This window comes from Lactuca sativa, chromosome 3 (assembly GCF_002870075.4).
Source record: "Lactuca sativa cultivar Salinas chromosome 3, Lsat_Salinas_v11, whole genome shotgun sequence".
Lineage (NCBI taxonomy): Eukaryota > Viridiplantae > Streptophyta > Magnoliopsida > Asterales > Asteraceae > Lactuca > Lactuca sativa.
The window spans coordinates 145,681,637-145,698,896 of NC_056625.2; positions in this window are offsets into that span (position 1 = coordinate 145,681,637).

Below are 17,260 nucleotides of genomic sequence, written 5' to 3' on the forward strand. Positions count from 1 at the left end.
CTTGGTTTATGTCTGATAGCGGTGGAATGGATGGATTTTTCAAAATATATTAGGATGATGGTAGTATTGTACAAAAAAATACGAACTATTTCAATAAAAATGAATTAAAAAAATTAACTAAAAGAAATTAATAATCCACTAAAGTAATATTTATTAATAAATAAATAATATATATTTATAATTAATATTCTTTTAATATATAATAATCTAATAAAAAGAATAGTCTAAAAAGAAATAAAAAAAGAATTATTTAAAAGAAATTAATAATCTAATAAAATAATATTACTTAATACATAAATATTATATAATTAAAAAATAATATTTATTAATATACAATAATTCAATAAAAAATAAATTAATAATTATTTAAAATAAATTAATAATGTAAGAAAAAAAGAGGCAGAGTTTATGGCACAATTGTCTTTCCAACTTATTCAGTCAGAAAAATATGATTTAAGCTTTCTGAGAAAGACAGAAAGATATGATTTAAGCTTTCTGGGAAAGACATATCTTACTGAGAATTCTTACTTCAAAAGGGATATTGTAACAGCCCGGAATCTCAGGTATTATTAAAATTATGTTTTGGGGTGGTTTAAGAGGGGACTCGGCGAGTTGGAGCCTAGACTCGCCGAGTAGGATCGCGGACTTGGTCGCGGGTCCGCGACTGGACTCGACGAGTCCAGATATGGACTCGGCGAGTCGACGCTGTTCAGCAGAAACCCTAACCGTTCAGTTTGGATCGTATTTAACGCCTCTTAGGCCGTCATTTTCAGTCTTTTGGTCAATTAAGAGGAACCCTAATCGCTGTGGACGCCTAGAGCAAGGGAGAAAGCTTTGGAACTTGGAAGAATTGGTTAGGCAAGAAGAAGAGGGTTTTGGCTAAAGGAATATCAAGGAGGATTGAGTCCTGAGATTTGGGGGACACAGAGAGTGCGTTTTCAGGTAATACTCGGACCAAATCTGTTATTTTGATGTATTTATGAAATTAGGGTTTATAGAACCCATTTAGTGATTTGATGAAGTAATGCTTTGTTACCCCACGATTATAGTCTTGTATTAGGACCTTTAGAGGTCCAGAAGGTCCCATGCATGTGTACTTTGGGACGAGACCTATCTCAGGAAGCAGTTACTCGTCTGCATGGCATGGACTCGCCGAGTTGTTCTTCAGACTCGGCGAGTAGCTTGAAGATTTGTTGGGACTCGCCGAGTTGTTCATCAGACTCGGCGAGTGGAGTCGGGGTAGCCCCGCGATTCTTCCACGAGGACCTCGTCGAGTCAAGAGGAATACTCGACGAGTAGAAAGGGAATGTTCAGGAATTTGTGAGGACGACTAGACTCGCCGAGTCGCCATGGTACTCGCCGAGTCCAGTCGAGTTGACCGTTGACCGTTGACCAGAGTTGACCCAAGTCTGACTTCTTAAGGATAGTCACACTTAGATGATATGAGTGATAATGAGTTATGTAATGTTATAGGAGGGTTGTAGCTCGTTGGTTTGTGCGCGAGTGATTTCAGGAGTTGCTAGCTTTCAGCACTTACGAGGTGAGTCTTCTCACTATACTGTACCCGGAAGGGTTTGACTGTGTGACCGGAAGGTCGGATATGATATGTGATATGTATGCTATATGTGGTATGTTATATGTTATATGTGCTATGTATTATGGGCCGGAAGGCGATATGATGTGTGATGGACCGGAAGGTCGGCGTGGGTAAGGCCGGAAGGTTTACCCAGCAGGGACGGAAGTCCCCTGAGACACATGGACCGGAGGATGTGTGATGGACCGGAAGGTCGGCGTGGGTAAGGCCGGAAGGTTTACCCAGCAGGGACGGAAGTCCCCTGAGACACATGGACCGGAAGGTCGGGCCTGGAAAGGCGTATGTGCGTAAGTTGTATATTGGGGAACTCACTAAGCATTTATGCTTACAGTTGTTATGTATGTATGTGTTTCAGGTACTAGCGAGGACCGTGGGAAGGCGCCGACATGATCGATACACACTGAAGAATGTTTCATGATCTTGGGAGTTTGAATAATTGTATTGACTGAATAATTAAACTGTTTATGCCTTGGTTTTTAATGGAAATATTTATGTTTTAAAAATGAAAAATTTTGTTTGAAATTTGAGTTGTTACAATTGGTATCAGAGCCTTGGTTTGAGGGATTCGGGTGCACCTTCGGGGGTAACTGAACTCAAACCGAGGATTTGAGGAAACTTTTCAAATAAAGGCATAAACTTTTGTAAATGGTTTTGTGGTAAGCAAGAAAGAAGCAGTGTGTACGATCAGTCAGCGCCCGAACGGTAAAGATCCCCAAAATACCTTACAATATTATATGATATGAATTGTTATGCATGCTAGAAGACTAGGTATTCATGATAGGACTAGAGTGGCCTGATTTGTGATGCCTTAGTCTAGGGAAGTTGCCTATATGAGATGCTTTGCTAGTATGCGGGTAGATAGAGCGTATCAGAAGTAGAGTACTCACTATCTGGAGTTTGGGGAGGAGGACTTGGGATGAACATTGATGCGGTGTGGTCGGTAGTATTGGGCCCGTACTACCGAGGACACCGGGTCAGTGGGAGGCCCAAGTAAGAATCCCTGGATATCTGGGACTGAGTAGGGTTGCGTGTCGAGTACGATTATACTCGGTAGAATCTCTGATAGTTTTTTGTTGTATTTCAGAGATATCATGGTTAGACCGCGGCACGGGGCAAGTTCGAGCGGTATGAGTGACGAGGATATTCGTCAGATGATCCACGAGGAGGTGGCGGCGGCGATCCGGGCTGAGATCCCGGAGATGTTTGGGTCTATCAAGACCACCCTGATGGAGACGTTCGACGAGCGGTACGCCGCATTGACCGAGGCTGCAACCGCCGCAGCTACCGCAGCTGTGGCCGCTGCTAGGCCACAGGGGAGTGATTCATTGCTGTTCCGAGAGTTCAGCAACACGAAGCCACCAGAGTTCGATGGGACGCAGGATCCGATTGCTGCGATGAGGTGGATCGCGGATATAGAGGGGTGCTTCTATACTTGTTCATGCCCGGAGCACCTGAGGGTACGGTTCGCTTTGAACCAGCTCCGTCTGGGAGCGAAGGACTGGTGGAAGTTCGTGACAGCGAATTTCACTTTGGCAGAGACTACAGCGGTGACATGGGAGGGGTTTACTGCCATGTTCAGGGATGAGTACGTTCCCCCGGTGGAGAGAGAACGATTGGTGCAGGAGTTCTTAACCCTCAAGCAGGGTACCGATTCTGTGGCGGTGATTACACGGAAGTTTCATGAGAGGGCGATGTTTTGCCCTGAGCTGGTGTCCTCAGAGCAGGCTCGGATGAGCCGATACTTGGGTGTCTTGAGGAGGGATATTCGGGAGTTTGTGTCAAACTCCACTTACCACACTTTTGCTGAGCTTCAGGCGAATGCCAGGAAGCGCGAGATCGAGTTGGAGACTCAGGCTAGGGAGGAGGCCGAGTCTCAGCGGGTGGATCGGCGACCGGCTCAATTCCAGCCGGCAGCCAAGCGGACCAAGTCCGCTGATTCGAGGACAGGAGGTTCGAAGGGTCGCACTTGCGGGAAGTGCGGCAAGAGTCATGATGGAGCATGTCGATCTGGTGCTTGCTACAAGTGTGGCAAGGAGGGGCACATTGCTAGGGAGTGCCCCAAGGGATTTTCGGTTTGCTTTCATTGCAACCAGACTGGCCATAGGAAGGCCGAGTGCCCTCAGCTTCTTCAGGGATCTGCACCTGCTGCCGGAGTTACTGCGACTCGACCGGTGAAGGCCGAGGCCCCGAGGGCTCGGGGAAGAGCCTTTCAGCTGACAGCGGAAGAGGTCCGCGCTGCGCCCGATGTTGTGGCAGGTATGTCGTAATTCATGTAATTATTTTAATGTTGATATGTTATGCTTATGTTGTTATGCGCGTAGGTACTTTCCTTGTGAACTCTGTGCCTGCCTTAGTGTTATTTGACTCGGGTGCGAGTAGGTCCTTTGTGTCCTTGGCTTTTAGTCAGCATGTTGGCGCTAGTCGTGAGTCGTTGAGTCGACCTTTGAGAGTCTCTATAGCTGACGAGAAGGTGATTTGTGCTACGGAGGTTCTTCGGGGATGTGTACTAGAGATTTTCGGGGTTGGATTCCAGATTGATCTGATTCCTATCGCGATGGGGGATGTCTGTGTCATCGTGGGCATGGACTGGCTGAGCCGGTTCGGCGCTGTCATCGACTGTGAGCGTCAGTTGGTGACTATACGAGACCCTAGAGGGGGAGTTCTTTCGGTATATGGCGAGGGTACCCGTTCGGGATCAGCTTTTTGTTCGGCCGCTAGGGCGAGGCAGTGTCTACGACAGGGCTGTAAGGGTTTCGTGGCGTATGTGATGGATACGCGGGAGGTCTCTGAGAGACCGAAGTCAGTTGAGGGAGTTCCGGTGGTGCGTGAGTTTTCAGATGTCTTTCCCGAGGAGTTGCCGGGAGTACCGCCTGTGAGGCAAGTAGAGTTTAGTATCGATCTGGTTCCGGGGCCAGCGCCTATTGCCAAGGTGCCCTATCGTCTTGCACCTCCAGAGATGCAAGAGTTGTCCTCGCAACTCCAGGAGTTGCTGGGAAAGGGATTCATTCGGCCGAGCAGCTCGCCATGGGGAGCACCTATTCTGTTCGTCAAAAAGAAGGATGGTTCACACCGGATGTGCATTGATTACCGGGAGTTGAACAAGCTAACGGTCAAGAACCGTTACCCGTTGCCGAGGATCGATGATTTATTCGATCAGTTGCAGGGAGCATCTTGGTTTTCCAAGATCGATCTGAGGTCAGGATACCATCAGGTGAGAGTACGGGATGAAGACGTCCAGAAGACAGCGTTTAGGACGCGATATGGACATTATGAGTTTGTGGTGATGCCTTTTGGACTCACCAATGCCCCGGCTGTGTTCATGGATCTCATGAACAGGGTATGCAGGCCGATGTTGGATCGGTCGGTGATCGTATTTATCGACGACATTCTGGTGTATTCGAGATCGAGAGAGCAGCATGAGGAGCATTTGAGGGAGGTTCTTGAGGTATTGAGGTCGGAGAAACTTTATGCAAAGTTCTCCAAATGTGACTTCTGGTTGCGGGAGGTCCAGTTTCTAGGACATGTGGTTAATCAGAAGGGGATATTGGTCGATCCGGCCAAGGTTGAGGCGGTGATGAGTTGGGAGGTGCCGAAGTCACCCTCTGAGATCAGAAGTTTCCTTGGGTTGGCAGGGTATTATCGGAGATTTATCAAGGATTTCTCCAAGATTGCAGTGCCACTCACCAGATTGACCCGGAAGGGTGTTACGTTCTCATGGGGGCCCGAGCAGCAGACCTCCTTTGAGACACTTCGCCAAAGATTGTGCGAAGCCCCGGTATTAGCTCTTCCAGAAGGGATGGAAGATTTCGTGGTATATTGCGATGCATCGATTTCGGGATTGGGTGTAGTGTTAATGCAGAGGGGTCATGTGATAGCTTATGCGTCGAGGCAGCTGAAGCCTCATGAGGCGAGATATCCCACGCATGATTTAGAGTTGGGGGCAGTAGTGTTCGCTCTCAAGATTTGGCGCCACTACTTGTATGGGGTTCGATGTACGATATACACGGACCATAAGAGTTTGAAGTATTTGATGGATCAACCCAACCTAAATATGTGTCAGAGGAGGTGGTTGGATGTGGTCAAGGATTATGATTGTGAGATCCTGTACCACCCAGGCAAGGCTAATGTGGTAGCCGATGCATTGAGCCGCAGGGCGGAGAGCACTTCATTGCGAGACGTATGCTTGAGACTGACTGTAATGACTCCAGTATTGGACGCTATTCGTGGGGCCCAGGCGGAGGCTGTGCGACCAGAAATGCAGAAGAAAGAGCGGGTTGTGGGGTTAATCTCAGAGTTTGTCAAGGATAGTCGAGGCCTTATGACATTTCAGGGTCGGATTTGGGTACCGTTCGTGGGCGGTACGCGTACTACTTTGATGGAAGAGGCTCATAGATCGAAATTCTCGATCCATCCTGGTGCTACAAAGATGTATTTGGATTTAAAGAAGGAATATTGGTGGCCCTGTATGAAGAGGGACGTGGCATGGTTCGTTGAGAGGTGCTTGACCTGCCGTAGGGTTAAGGCTGAGCACCAGAGACCGCATGGCAAGTTACAGCCATTGGAGATCCCCGAGTGGAAGTGGGAACAGATTACTATGGATTTTATCACCAAATTGCCTAGGACTGCTAGGGGAGTTGACGCAATTTGGGTGATCGTGGATAGGTTGACAAAGAGTGCACACTTCCTTGCCATCAGTGAGAGTTCTTCGGCGGAGAAATTGGCGGAGATATACGTGAGAGAGGTGGTATCTCGGCACGGGGTGCCGATCTCGATTGTGTCAGACCGTGATGTGCGCTTTACTTCTAGATTCTGGAAGAAATTCCATGAGGAGCTGGGTACTAAATTGCATTTTAGTACCGCATACCATCCCCAGACAGACGGTCAGAGCGAGCGGACAATTCAGACACTGGAGGACATGCTCCGAGCGTGTGTGTTAGACTTCGGGGGTAGTTGGGATGCGTATTTACCCTTAGCAGAGTTTTCCTACAACAACAGCCATCATTCGAGCATTGGTATGCCGCCTTTCGAGCTGTTGTATGGTAGGAGGTGTCGGACTCCCATTTGCTGGGGAGAGGTGGGACAGAGAGTGATGGGCAGCACGGAGATCATACTCCAGACGACAGAGCAGATTCAACAAGTGAGACAAAGATTATTGACTGCCTAGAGCCGACAGAAGAGTTATGCAGACAGGCGCCGATCCGAGCTTGAATTTCAAGTCGGCGACTTCGTTCTCCTGAAGGTCTCTCCTTGGAAAGGAGTGATTCGGTTCAGGAAGAGAGGCAAGTTGGGGCCCCGGTATATTGGGCCATTTCGTGTGATTGCAAGGATAGGTCGGGTAGCCTATCGGTTGGAGTTGCCAGCGGAGTTGGGTCAGATCCATGACACTTTTCATGTGTCGCAGTTGAGAAAGTGCATAGCCGATGAGTCGGCAGTGGTTCCATTGGAGGATATTCAAGTGGATGCGAGCCTGAATTACGCGGAGAGACCAGTGGCTATCAGGGATCGGAAGATCAAGGTTTTGAGGAACAAGGAGGTACCTCTGGTGTTGGTTCAATGGCAACACCGTAAGGGATCAGAAATGACTTGGGAACCGGAGCGCGAAATGCGGGAGCAGCATCCGGAACTATTTGCAGAGTGAGACTTCGAGGGCGAAGTCTAATCCAAGTGGGGGAGAGTTGTAACAGCCCGGAATCTCAAGTATTATCAAAATTATGTTTTGGGGTGGTTTAAGAGGGGACTCGGCGAGTTGGAGCCTAGACTCGCCGAGTAGGATCGCGGACTTGGTCGCGGGTCCGCGACTGGACTCGACGAGTCCAGATATGGACTCGGCGAGTCGACGCTGTTCAGCAGAAACCCTAACCGTTCAGTTTGGATCGTATTTAACGCCTCTTAGGCCGTCATTTTCAGTCTTTTGGTCAATTAAGAGGAACCCTAATCGCTGTGGACGCCTAGAGCAAGGGAGAAAGCTTTGGAACTTGGAAGAATTGGTTAGGCAAGAAGAAGAGGGTTTTGGCTAAAGGAATATCAAGGAGGATTGAGTCCTGAGATTTGGGGGACACAGAGAGTGCGTTTTCAGGTAATACTCGGACCAAATCTGTTATTTTGATGTATTTATGAAATTAGGGTTTATAGAACCCATTTAGTGATTTGATGAAGTAATGCTTTGTTACCCCACGATTATAGTCTTGTATTAGGACCTTTAGAGGTCCAGAAGGTCCCATGCATGTGTACTTTGGGACGAGACCTATCTCAGGAAGCAGTTACTCGTCTGCATGGCATGGACTCGCCGAGTTGTTCTTCAGACTCGGCGAGTAGCTTGAAGATTTGTTGGGACTCGCCGAGTTGTTCATCAGACTCGGCGAGTGGAGTCGGGGTAGCCCCGCGATTCTTCCACGAGGACCTCGTCGAGTCAAGAGGAATACTCGACGAGTAGAAAGGGAATGTTCAGGAATTTGTGAGGACGACTAGACTCGCCGAGTCGCCATGGTACTCGCCGAGTCCAGTCGAGTTGACCGTTGACCGTTGACCAGAGTTGACCCAAGTCTGACTTCTTAAGGATAGTCACACTTAGATGATATGAGTGATAATGAGTTATGTAATGTTATAGGAGGGTTGTAGCTCGTTGGTTTGTGCGCGAGTGATTTCAGGAGTTGCTAGCTTTCAGCACTTACGAGGTGAGTCTTCTCACTATACTGTACCCGGAAGGGTTTGACTGTGTGACCGGAAGGTCGGATATGATATGTGATATGTATGCTATATGTGGTATGTTATATGTTATATGTGCTATGTATTATGGGCCGGAAGGCGATATGATGTGTGATGGACCGGAAGGTCGGCGTGGGTAAGGCCGGAAGGTTTACCCAGCAGGGACGGAAGTCCCCTGAGACACATGGACCGGAGGATGTGTGATGGACCGGAAGGTCGGCGTGGGTAAGGCCGGAAGGTTTACCCAGCAGGGACGGAAGTCCCCTGAGACACATGGACCGGAAGGTCGGGCCTGGAAAGGCGTATGTGCGTAAGTTGTATATTGGGGAACTCACTAAGCATTTATGCTTACAGTTGTTATGTATGTATGTGTTTCAGGTACTAGCGAGGACCGTGGGAAGACGCCGGCATGATCGATACACACTGAAGAATGTTTCATGATCTTGGGAGTTTGAATAATTGTATTGACTGAATAATTAAACTGTTTATGCCTTGGTTTTTAATGGAAATATTTATGTTTTAAAAATGAAAAATTTTGTTTGAAATTTGAGTTGTTACAGATATTTTCAATAAAGCAGGTAAATTTGTAATTGTTTTATAAGTTTTATTTTTTTCTTTGTTTTTTTTTTATTTTGTTCATAATTTTTATCCAAATTTTTGGTTTTATCTATCTTGCCTTTTAACACCCGCTTCTAGGTTTACTTAAAATAACACATGCAAGAAAACTCTTAAGTTTATCATTTTTTAGGGGTTTTTCATCATTATTATTTTTTTTCAATTTTACCTTATAATTTTTATGTAACTTGTGATTTTCATTTATTTTAATTTTTTCAGATCAATGTTGGTTAGATAATTTTTTTATTGATGTGACATGTCATGTCAACTTCTTATAAAGAATTGAAAGAGTGATAAGAAAAAAGACACATGTTTATTATTACAAAATGGATTTGTTTGAGAAACTTATAAAAATGGGATGGTTTTGTAAAGGTTTACAATAAAGGATTGGTGGCTGGTCACTATAACAAACATTTATCTGTTTTATTTTTGTTTAGGTCTCTTATAAGTTGTTTTTTTAGAACAACTTACACATACATACACTACTTTACTTCTAAATTTATAAATTTCATTCATAATACGAAACTAGAACCCTTAACATTTGGTTGATAGGCATCTATCTGTCAACTCCTAATACCGTTAAACTAAAGCCTTTTTGGTCTATATATTTTTTTAATTGTTTTAGTTACATTCAATATTATTTTATATAAATTTCATTGGTATTTTGTTTAAACAACATAGCCAAAATATAGCTCCTACATTAACCTTAACCTAGAACTAGCGATTTTATTTGACGAGATCAACCCTTTTAAGGAAATCGTTTATTTGATGAGATCGAAATCACTATTAAAAAAAATGTTGTTTCCGAGGGACGAATCCCTTGTAAATGTTAAAGAAACAATAGTTGTTCAAAAAAAAAATCCTTAAGAGATCACTTAATTAATAACTTAAGAAATGGTAAAGGCTTATGAAACTTGATAGTGGCCCCCATTTGATGCTTACTTAATCATCTAATCATTTGAACATTAATTTAATTGATGCTTTGAAGATTATTTAATTAATATTTGCTGATTAAATTTTTATTTAAAACTAACATATAGTTACTGAAAGTCTGAAGTAAAATGTTGTTGTTACTCGGAGCCAGGAGCCTGCTAGCCTAGAACAAAAGAAAGTGATGACATAATTAAGATATGAATTTTTCAACATTTTTATGCTTGAATCCTTAAACTAGTTTTATATGTATGGTTTAAAAATCTAAAAAAACAATAAAGATACTAATGTAGTGTTAATGTAAGTTAAAAAGGTTGAAAATAAAATTTTAAAAGGGTGCAAAAGTGTAAAGTGTAAATTGTAAAAACATGTTTGATTGGAATGTGGGTCGCCAAAGCTTACAAACCTTTCTAAAAACTAGCTCATCGGTATCAGGTGTTGTCCTCCCTCCTTAAAGTCAAGGTTTCAAGTCCCGTTTGGAACCTAGGTGGTTATAGGTGTATTTTAAGATTAAATCATATTTGTCGTTCAAAAAGAAAAATTATGGGAAATCAACTGAAAAACTCTTATGGTTAGACCTCACAATAAATTTAGTCTTTATCTTTTTTTTAGACAATTAAGTCCTAAAAACCGAAAATTAATATTTATTTTGTCATTTTTATCTAATTAGCAGGTCATCCAACTTTTAAAAATTACACTTTTGGCCCAGATTTTAAATTTTATTACAAATTTGTTCCAAAACTTACACTTTTAACCCATATTTTAAATTTTATTACAAATTTAGTCTAAAATTTACACTTTTCGCTCAATTTTTAAATTTGATTACAAATTTAGTCCAAAATTTATACTGTTGGCATAGATTTCAAATTTTTGTTACATATTCATCATAAATTTGGTTTTTTTACATTTTTTTTCTAAATTTTGTTTCGAATATGTTTTTTTGCTTTATAAAATTATATTTATACAAAAAAACCATATTTTCACATAAAAACACTCTTTTTTCTTCATATTAAAAAAATATTGTTGTATGCGAAATACATATTTATAAAATTAGGTATTTATTAAGTGCATAAATATATACAAATCCATTTTTTATAAAAAAATATATACACACACGTATTTTATAAATATATATATATATATATATATATATATATATATATATATATATATATATATAATACATGTTTGTATATATTTTTTTTATAAAAACATGTTTATATACAAATGCATTTAGGTGTTTGTATAAATGCATTTGTATATAAACATGTTTTTATAAAAAAAATATATACAAACATGTATTATATATATATATATATATATATATATATATATATATATATATATATATATATATATATATATATATATATATACAAATTCATGTTTTACAGAAATATACACAAAAACGTGTTTATAAAAAAATGTATACTAATACACATACAAAAGTGTTACAAAAAAGTATTATAAAATATTTGTTTGTATACATTTTTATAATTAGGTAATATAAAAATATATATTTACTAAGTACATAAATAAATATTAATCCGTTTTTATAAAAACAAAATGAATACAAACATATATTTTATAAAAATAAATGTATACAAAAACCTAATTTATATAAAATAAAAATGCATTTGTATATAAACACATTTTTAAAAAAAATATATACTTTTGTAAATTACGTGTTTGCATACATTTTTATAAATAGGTATTACAAAAATATGTATTTATTAAGCACATAAATAAATATTAATCCGTTTTTTGATATATCTTTTTATAAAAGCATGTTAGTATACATTTTTTTGTATAAATACGTGTTTATATACAAATGTATTTATTGTAAAATAGGTGTTTGTATATTTTGTTTATAAAATACGTGTGTGTATACATTTTTTTTACAAATAATATATATATATATATATATATATATATATGCACTTAATAAATACCAAATTTTATAAATACTTATTTCGAATACATAAATGTCTTTAAAAATTATATAGAAAAAAAAAGAAGGTTTTTATTTGAAAATATGATTTTTTGTATAAATATGATTTTATAAAGCAAAAAAATATATTCAAAACAAAATTTTGAAAACAAAAGATGTAAAAACTAAATTAATAATGAATTTGTAACAAAATTTTGAAATCTATGCCAAAAGTGTAAATTTTGGACCAAATTTGTAATAAAACTTAAAATTTAGGCCAAAACTATAAATATTGGACCAATTTCGTAATAAAATATAAATTTTAGGCCAAAAATGTATTTTTAAAAGTTGGATGACCTATTGACTGGGTAAAAGGGTCAAAGTGAATATCCTTTTCGGTTTTTAAGAATTAATTGAATAAAAAAAATTAATGACTAAATCGATTATCTGGCGTAACAGAAGAGCTTTTTCAGTAGATTTCTCTATTTTTACAGACAATTTTCAAACTAATATAAAAAAATCAAAGGAAGCACGAACTCAAATCATCTTAGGCATATGCTTACATTTAAACACTATATTTTTTTAAATTAATATTAACTACAAGAATATATAATTATTGCTAATTTAATTATATTATTATAATTAATACATTGCATATCGATTAAACTAACCCAAAATCTTTAACAAAAATAACTAATTTCGAAGGTTTTACAAAATAATCACCTTCTTTGTATTCCAAAGTACGCTTAGATTCCATAGTAGACATTTAAACATTATTTGTTAGGAACTCCTACATACTATTTTATTATTATTTCGCCAACACCCACTTAACTAATTATGATTTCTTATCTACCACTCAAAATCATTAAAAATTCTCACCAACAACCATATTCAAAATCAATTTAAATCAATTTAGGTCTTGAAACAAGCCGTTCTTCAAGCTCTAATAGTGAGCTAAGGTCTTGGGACATCTCTAAATCTAAGAGGAAGATCATAGAAGGCAAAGAAGTAGAGTACGAAAAACTGAAAATGAAATCTAAAAGATCAGAAAACAAATACATGATGACATGCTATCCATTGAAGACAAGAAAAAGTGGATAGTAGAGATGAAAAATGAAATTTAAGTCGATGAGAGTTGGATAAAGAAAGTTGATTGTGAAAATGTGACTATAGAAGATGAGTTTTGACAAATTTGTGAGAAAATCGATGAAATGAAAACATGATTTGATAGAAAGAATAGGGGCGACACTACATGTATAGAGAGGGTGTCCATGAACACCCCTTGCTTTGGAATTTTTGTTGGAGTATATAAAAGAAAATTAATAGGCCCTTAAAATTTAAGTTGTAACAAATTATAACCATAGAAAGTGAGAAAAGATAAGAAAAAATAAAGAAAAAAATCAAAAACCCTAATAATTTTGGCAAAAAATGTTGATAATCAAGAAATCAACATAATTGGGTTTCTCAGATAACATGCCGTTGGTTGTCTCCATAACCTATGCCTCTCTGAATCTCCGGCCACCACCACTATATTATGTTGTTGATTGCCACTTTACTGGGATCTACCATGTTTTCTATCCATCTTACTTTTACATGTCTCCTTGGTGACTTGTGCGTCGTCTACGAGAGTTCCAAAAGTAGTTTTATTATTGAAAATGAGGTAGGTTGTCTTCCTCTTTGATGACTACTTTAAAGTTTTAAGAGAGAAAAATGAAGCGCTAAAGTTCTTCTTAGGTATGTAAATTATAAAATGAAACAACTTTTTTGAAAGTGAATCAATAGTCATAAATTGTCTACCAAGTATGTATAGCTATCAATTTTACTGTTCATTTGATAAATTGGCTTTAAGTATTTTTAAATTCACACTCAAATGCAACTTGTACGTGTATTGCTGTTGGTTTCAATGATTAGTTAGAGTTTGTAATGTTAAATCGTTAATTCATTCGTTTTAAATTTACTAGTACTTTTTAAAATTATTTTTGATACTCCATTAGTAAATTTAATATTATATTTGGCTTAAATGTTATATTGATAATCCGAGCAGATAAATTTTTTTGACTCATTTATTATATGTACTTCATTTGAGTTGGACACTGAATTTGAATCATGGATTCGCCACTGAGAAGGAAAGTGAAATTGTCGTACTATTATCTAGAATTCAATTCATAAAAGGAAAAGATAAATGATTTTTTGTTTTTATGGCTATTTTTTTATCAATGATCATTTCTATTCGTTTAAGACTTATTTAACGATAGATTGTCGTTTCTTAAATAAATATAATTATATGATTATAAGTAAAATCATTTCATATTTTCTACAACAACCAAGAAACACACTGGAAAAACAAATATCCACATGTGTTAAAATTATATATATATATATATATATATTAAATTGGTTAGTCTAATACATTAATGTCCATAACAGAACTTGAACCCTTAACCTCATAGAATCTAAATAGATCACTGTCTTTGACGTGTATCCAATGCTATACGTACAACCTTTGATATGCGTCGGCTCAAGTGGTGGTTAAAAAGGGCAATTTGTTTCAAGATAATGTGGGTAATACCATGAAAAAGAAGAAGCTATTACATGTATTTGAACAACGCATAATACTAAAATTGAATTGTCTCACAACAACACCGTAAATAATCGTAGCATGTAATTAAAAAGCATGTATGACCAGTTTTCCAATGGAAGATTATGAAAATAAGAAAAGTAGTCTAAACTTTGATAATCCTTTCGGTAATAGATCCATATCATTTATATCCTCTCTATTACTAAACTTTTTATCCAATTAAATCACATCAACACCAACAGAGAACTTAAATACATCCTTTACAATGTTCTTCACTTCATTTTATATTAAAATTTGTTATTCATGCCTTGTTGTGGCCATGTAAACTCAAAGCAAGTTATGAAATCATTTGTTCATTCATACATGCAAAGGAATTACTCTATCTATTTTTATATAAATAACAAGTATAAAGCAAGATGAGAAAAGTTACCGTCATAAATAGTCAAATGACTACATTTCATATTTCCATTCTTAGAAAACACCAAAGAATCAAAATGCACATGAATGCCATTATCAATATATACTTTGATTATTTTAAATGTTTTTGACCTTTGACATCTTTCCTTTAAGTTTCAAATTCTAATCAACAAACGTAATAACAAGAACCAGTTTTTGGGCCTAAAAGCAAATTGGGGAATGGTAAAAGCTAAATGTTGACTTTGATAACCTTTAACAAGTTAGATTTATTTTAGTATAGCATCATATTTTTAGTTTGAAATCAATGTAATTTACAAATGTTGATGTGTTTTTTCATTGGACTTAAATAAGGTAACTAAGGGGTTGGTTCCTTTGCCGTAATGGGCTTAAGGGGTTAAGCAATTAATATGGATATTATAACTTACTTATTTATGCCAAAAATCTTGACATAAGATATTAAGGCTATGTTTGGCGGACTAGCTGAAAAGCTAGCTGATGGCTGAAAAGCTAGCTGTTAAATAAAAAGTAGCTGATAGCTGAACAGTTGGCTGATAAAAAATAGCGTTTGGTAAAACTAGCTGCAAAAGCTAGCTGAAATATATAAAATTACATAAAAAGACATGTAAGAATATGTGTTTCTATAATTAATTAAGGGGTGTATTTGGAAAATTTTAAAAAGACTCCTAAAAAGCTAGTCTAAATAGCTTTTCAAAAAGCTAGCTTATCAGCTACTTTTTGACTTACCAACACGACAACATAAAAAAGCTCAAAAAATAAGCTAGCTAATCAGCTAGCTGTGGCGCGCCAAACACAGCCTAAGACACCAATCTTTTACCTAATTTTGATTATTTTTCTTTCAAACTTTCATGTTAAACTAGATACGCATTATGAAATTTGTTTTTCTAAAAGTAAGGATTAGATGATCATTTAGTCTCATTCATATATCGTTTGTTCGGTCTAGTTTATAAAAGAAACTGACATTTTATATAAACCATTGTATCCATGCAAACATTATTACTCTTTCGGTCAATGTATTCAAACAAATATTATTCAATCTATAAAAGTATTAGACTTTGTGTATAAAGCACTATATCCAAAAAAAAATATAACACTAAGAAATATTATCCAAACAATTAATATTACTCATTCAATCATTCTATCCATTCTTAATGTGGGAAAAACTGAAAAAGTGACAGTTAATTGTTTCTTTTTTGTAATTTGACAAACAAGCATAAGAAAGGAAAGAACAAAATATCACCATATTTAATAAGCCATAAAAATGAAAAGAAATTAATTTTAAATAGATAAGCAATCTATAATTAACCTAACTAAAAATATAAAATAAAAACCTAATGAAAAATGACTCCATTAACTTATTATGCTAACATCCTTCCTGAAGCCCACAGTACGATAGTAATGAACATTGAGATTATGTCACTCGGTAAACGAAATCGAGAGATTGATTGACCTTCCGTAAAGACATAAAAAATTTGGAAGACTAGGGTAACAAACTGTATCGATATGGTTTTGAGTTATACATGATGGAAAGTGAAATGCCAATCAATCTCAATATGTTTTATCATATATATCAGCAAGAATCCATTGCAACCAAAGTCAGAACTGTAGAACGAAACCCAACTTCTATAGAAGATTGAGAGACAACATCCCATTTCTTATTTTTTTTTTCATAAAGTGAATCTCCAAGGAAAATACAGAAACGAATAGTGGATTTGAGATCATTAGGATCACCATCTCAATCTACATTACTATAGACATGAAATTCTAAAGATGACATTGAAGGGAACAAGACACTATGAATTTGAACACCATGAAGATATATCAAAATAAGAAAGAATAGCTCCCCAGTGAAGAATAGTCAAGAAGTAACAAAATGGCTATAAACACATGAGTTATGTCCAAGCAAGTGATTGTAAGATAAATCAAAGTACCAATAATAATATGATATAGGCTCAGATGTAATAACAGAACACCATTAGTCAGAAAATATCAAGAATTTATCTCAAGGGGCATGTTAATGGTCCTAACAGAGAGCCATGCACATTCAAATATATCCTACATGTATTTTGTCTAAGAAAAATGATATTTCTTTAATATTGAGAAACCTCATTACCCAAAAAGTAATGCAGCAACCCAAGTATTTGATAGTAGAATGGTGAGCCAAATCATACTTCAAAGTCTCAATGGCATCACAATCATCATGTGTAATAATCATGTCATCTACTAAACAATGCCAAATCATGATTAATCAAAAGAAAACCAAGAAAGGTAATTATCATAGAGAATTTCTCAAACCAAGCTCAGGGATCTTGTTCGAGATCCTATAATGCTTTTTGGAGCAGAAAAAATTCACCTGATCGGTAAGCAATACCCAAGAGAGGAGTCATGTAGATATCTTCATGAAGATCATCATTCAAGAATGCATTCTTGACATCTATTTTGAAGAGCTTCCACAAAATGATAAATGTAACCA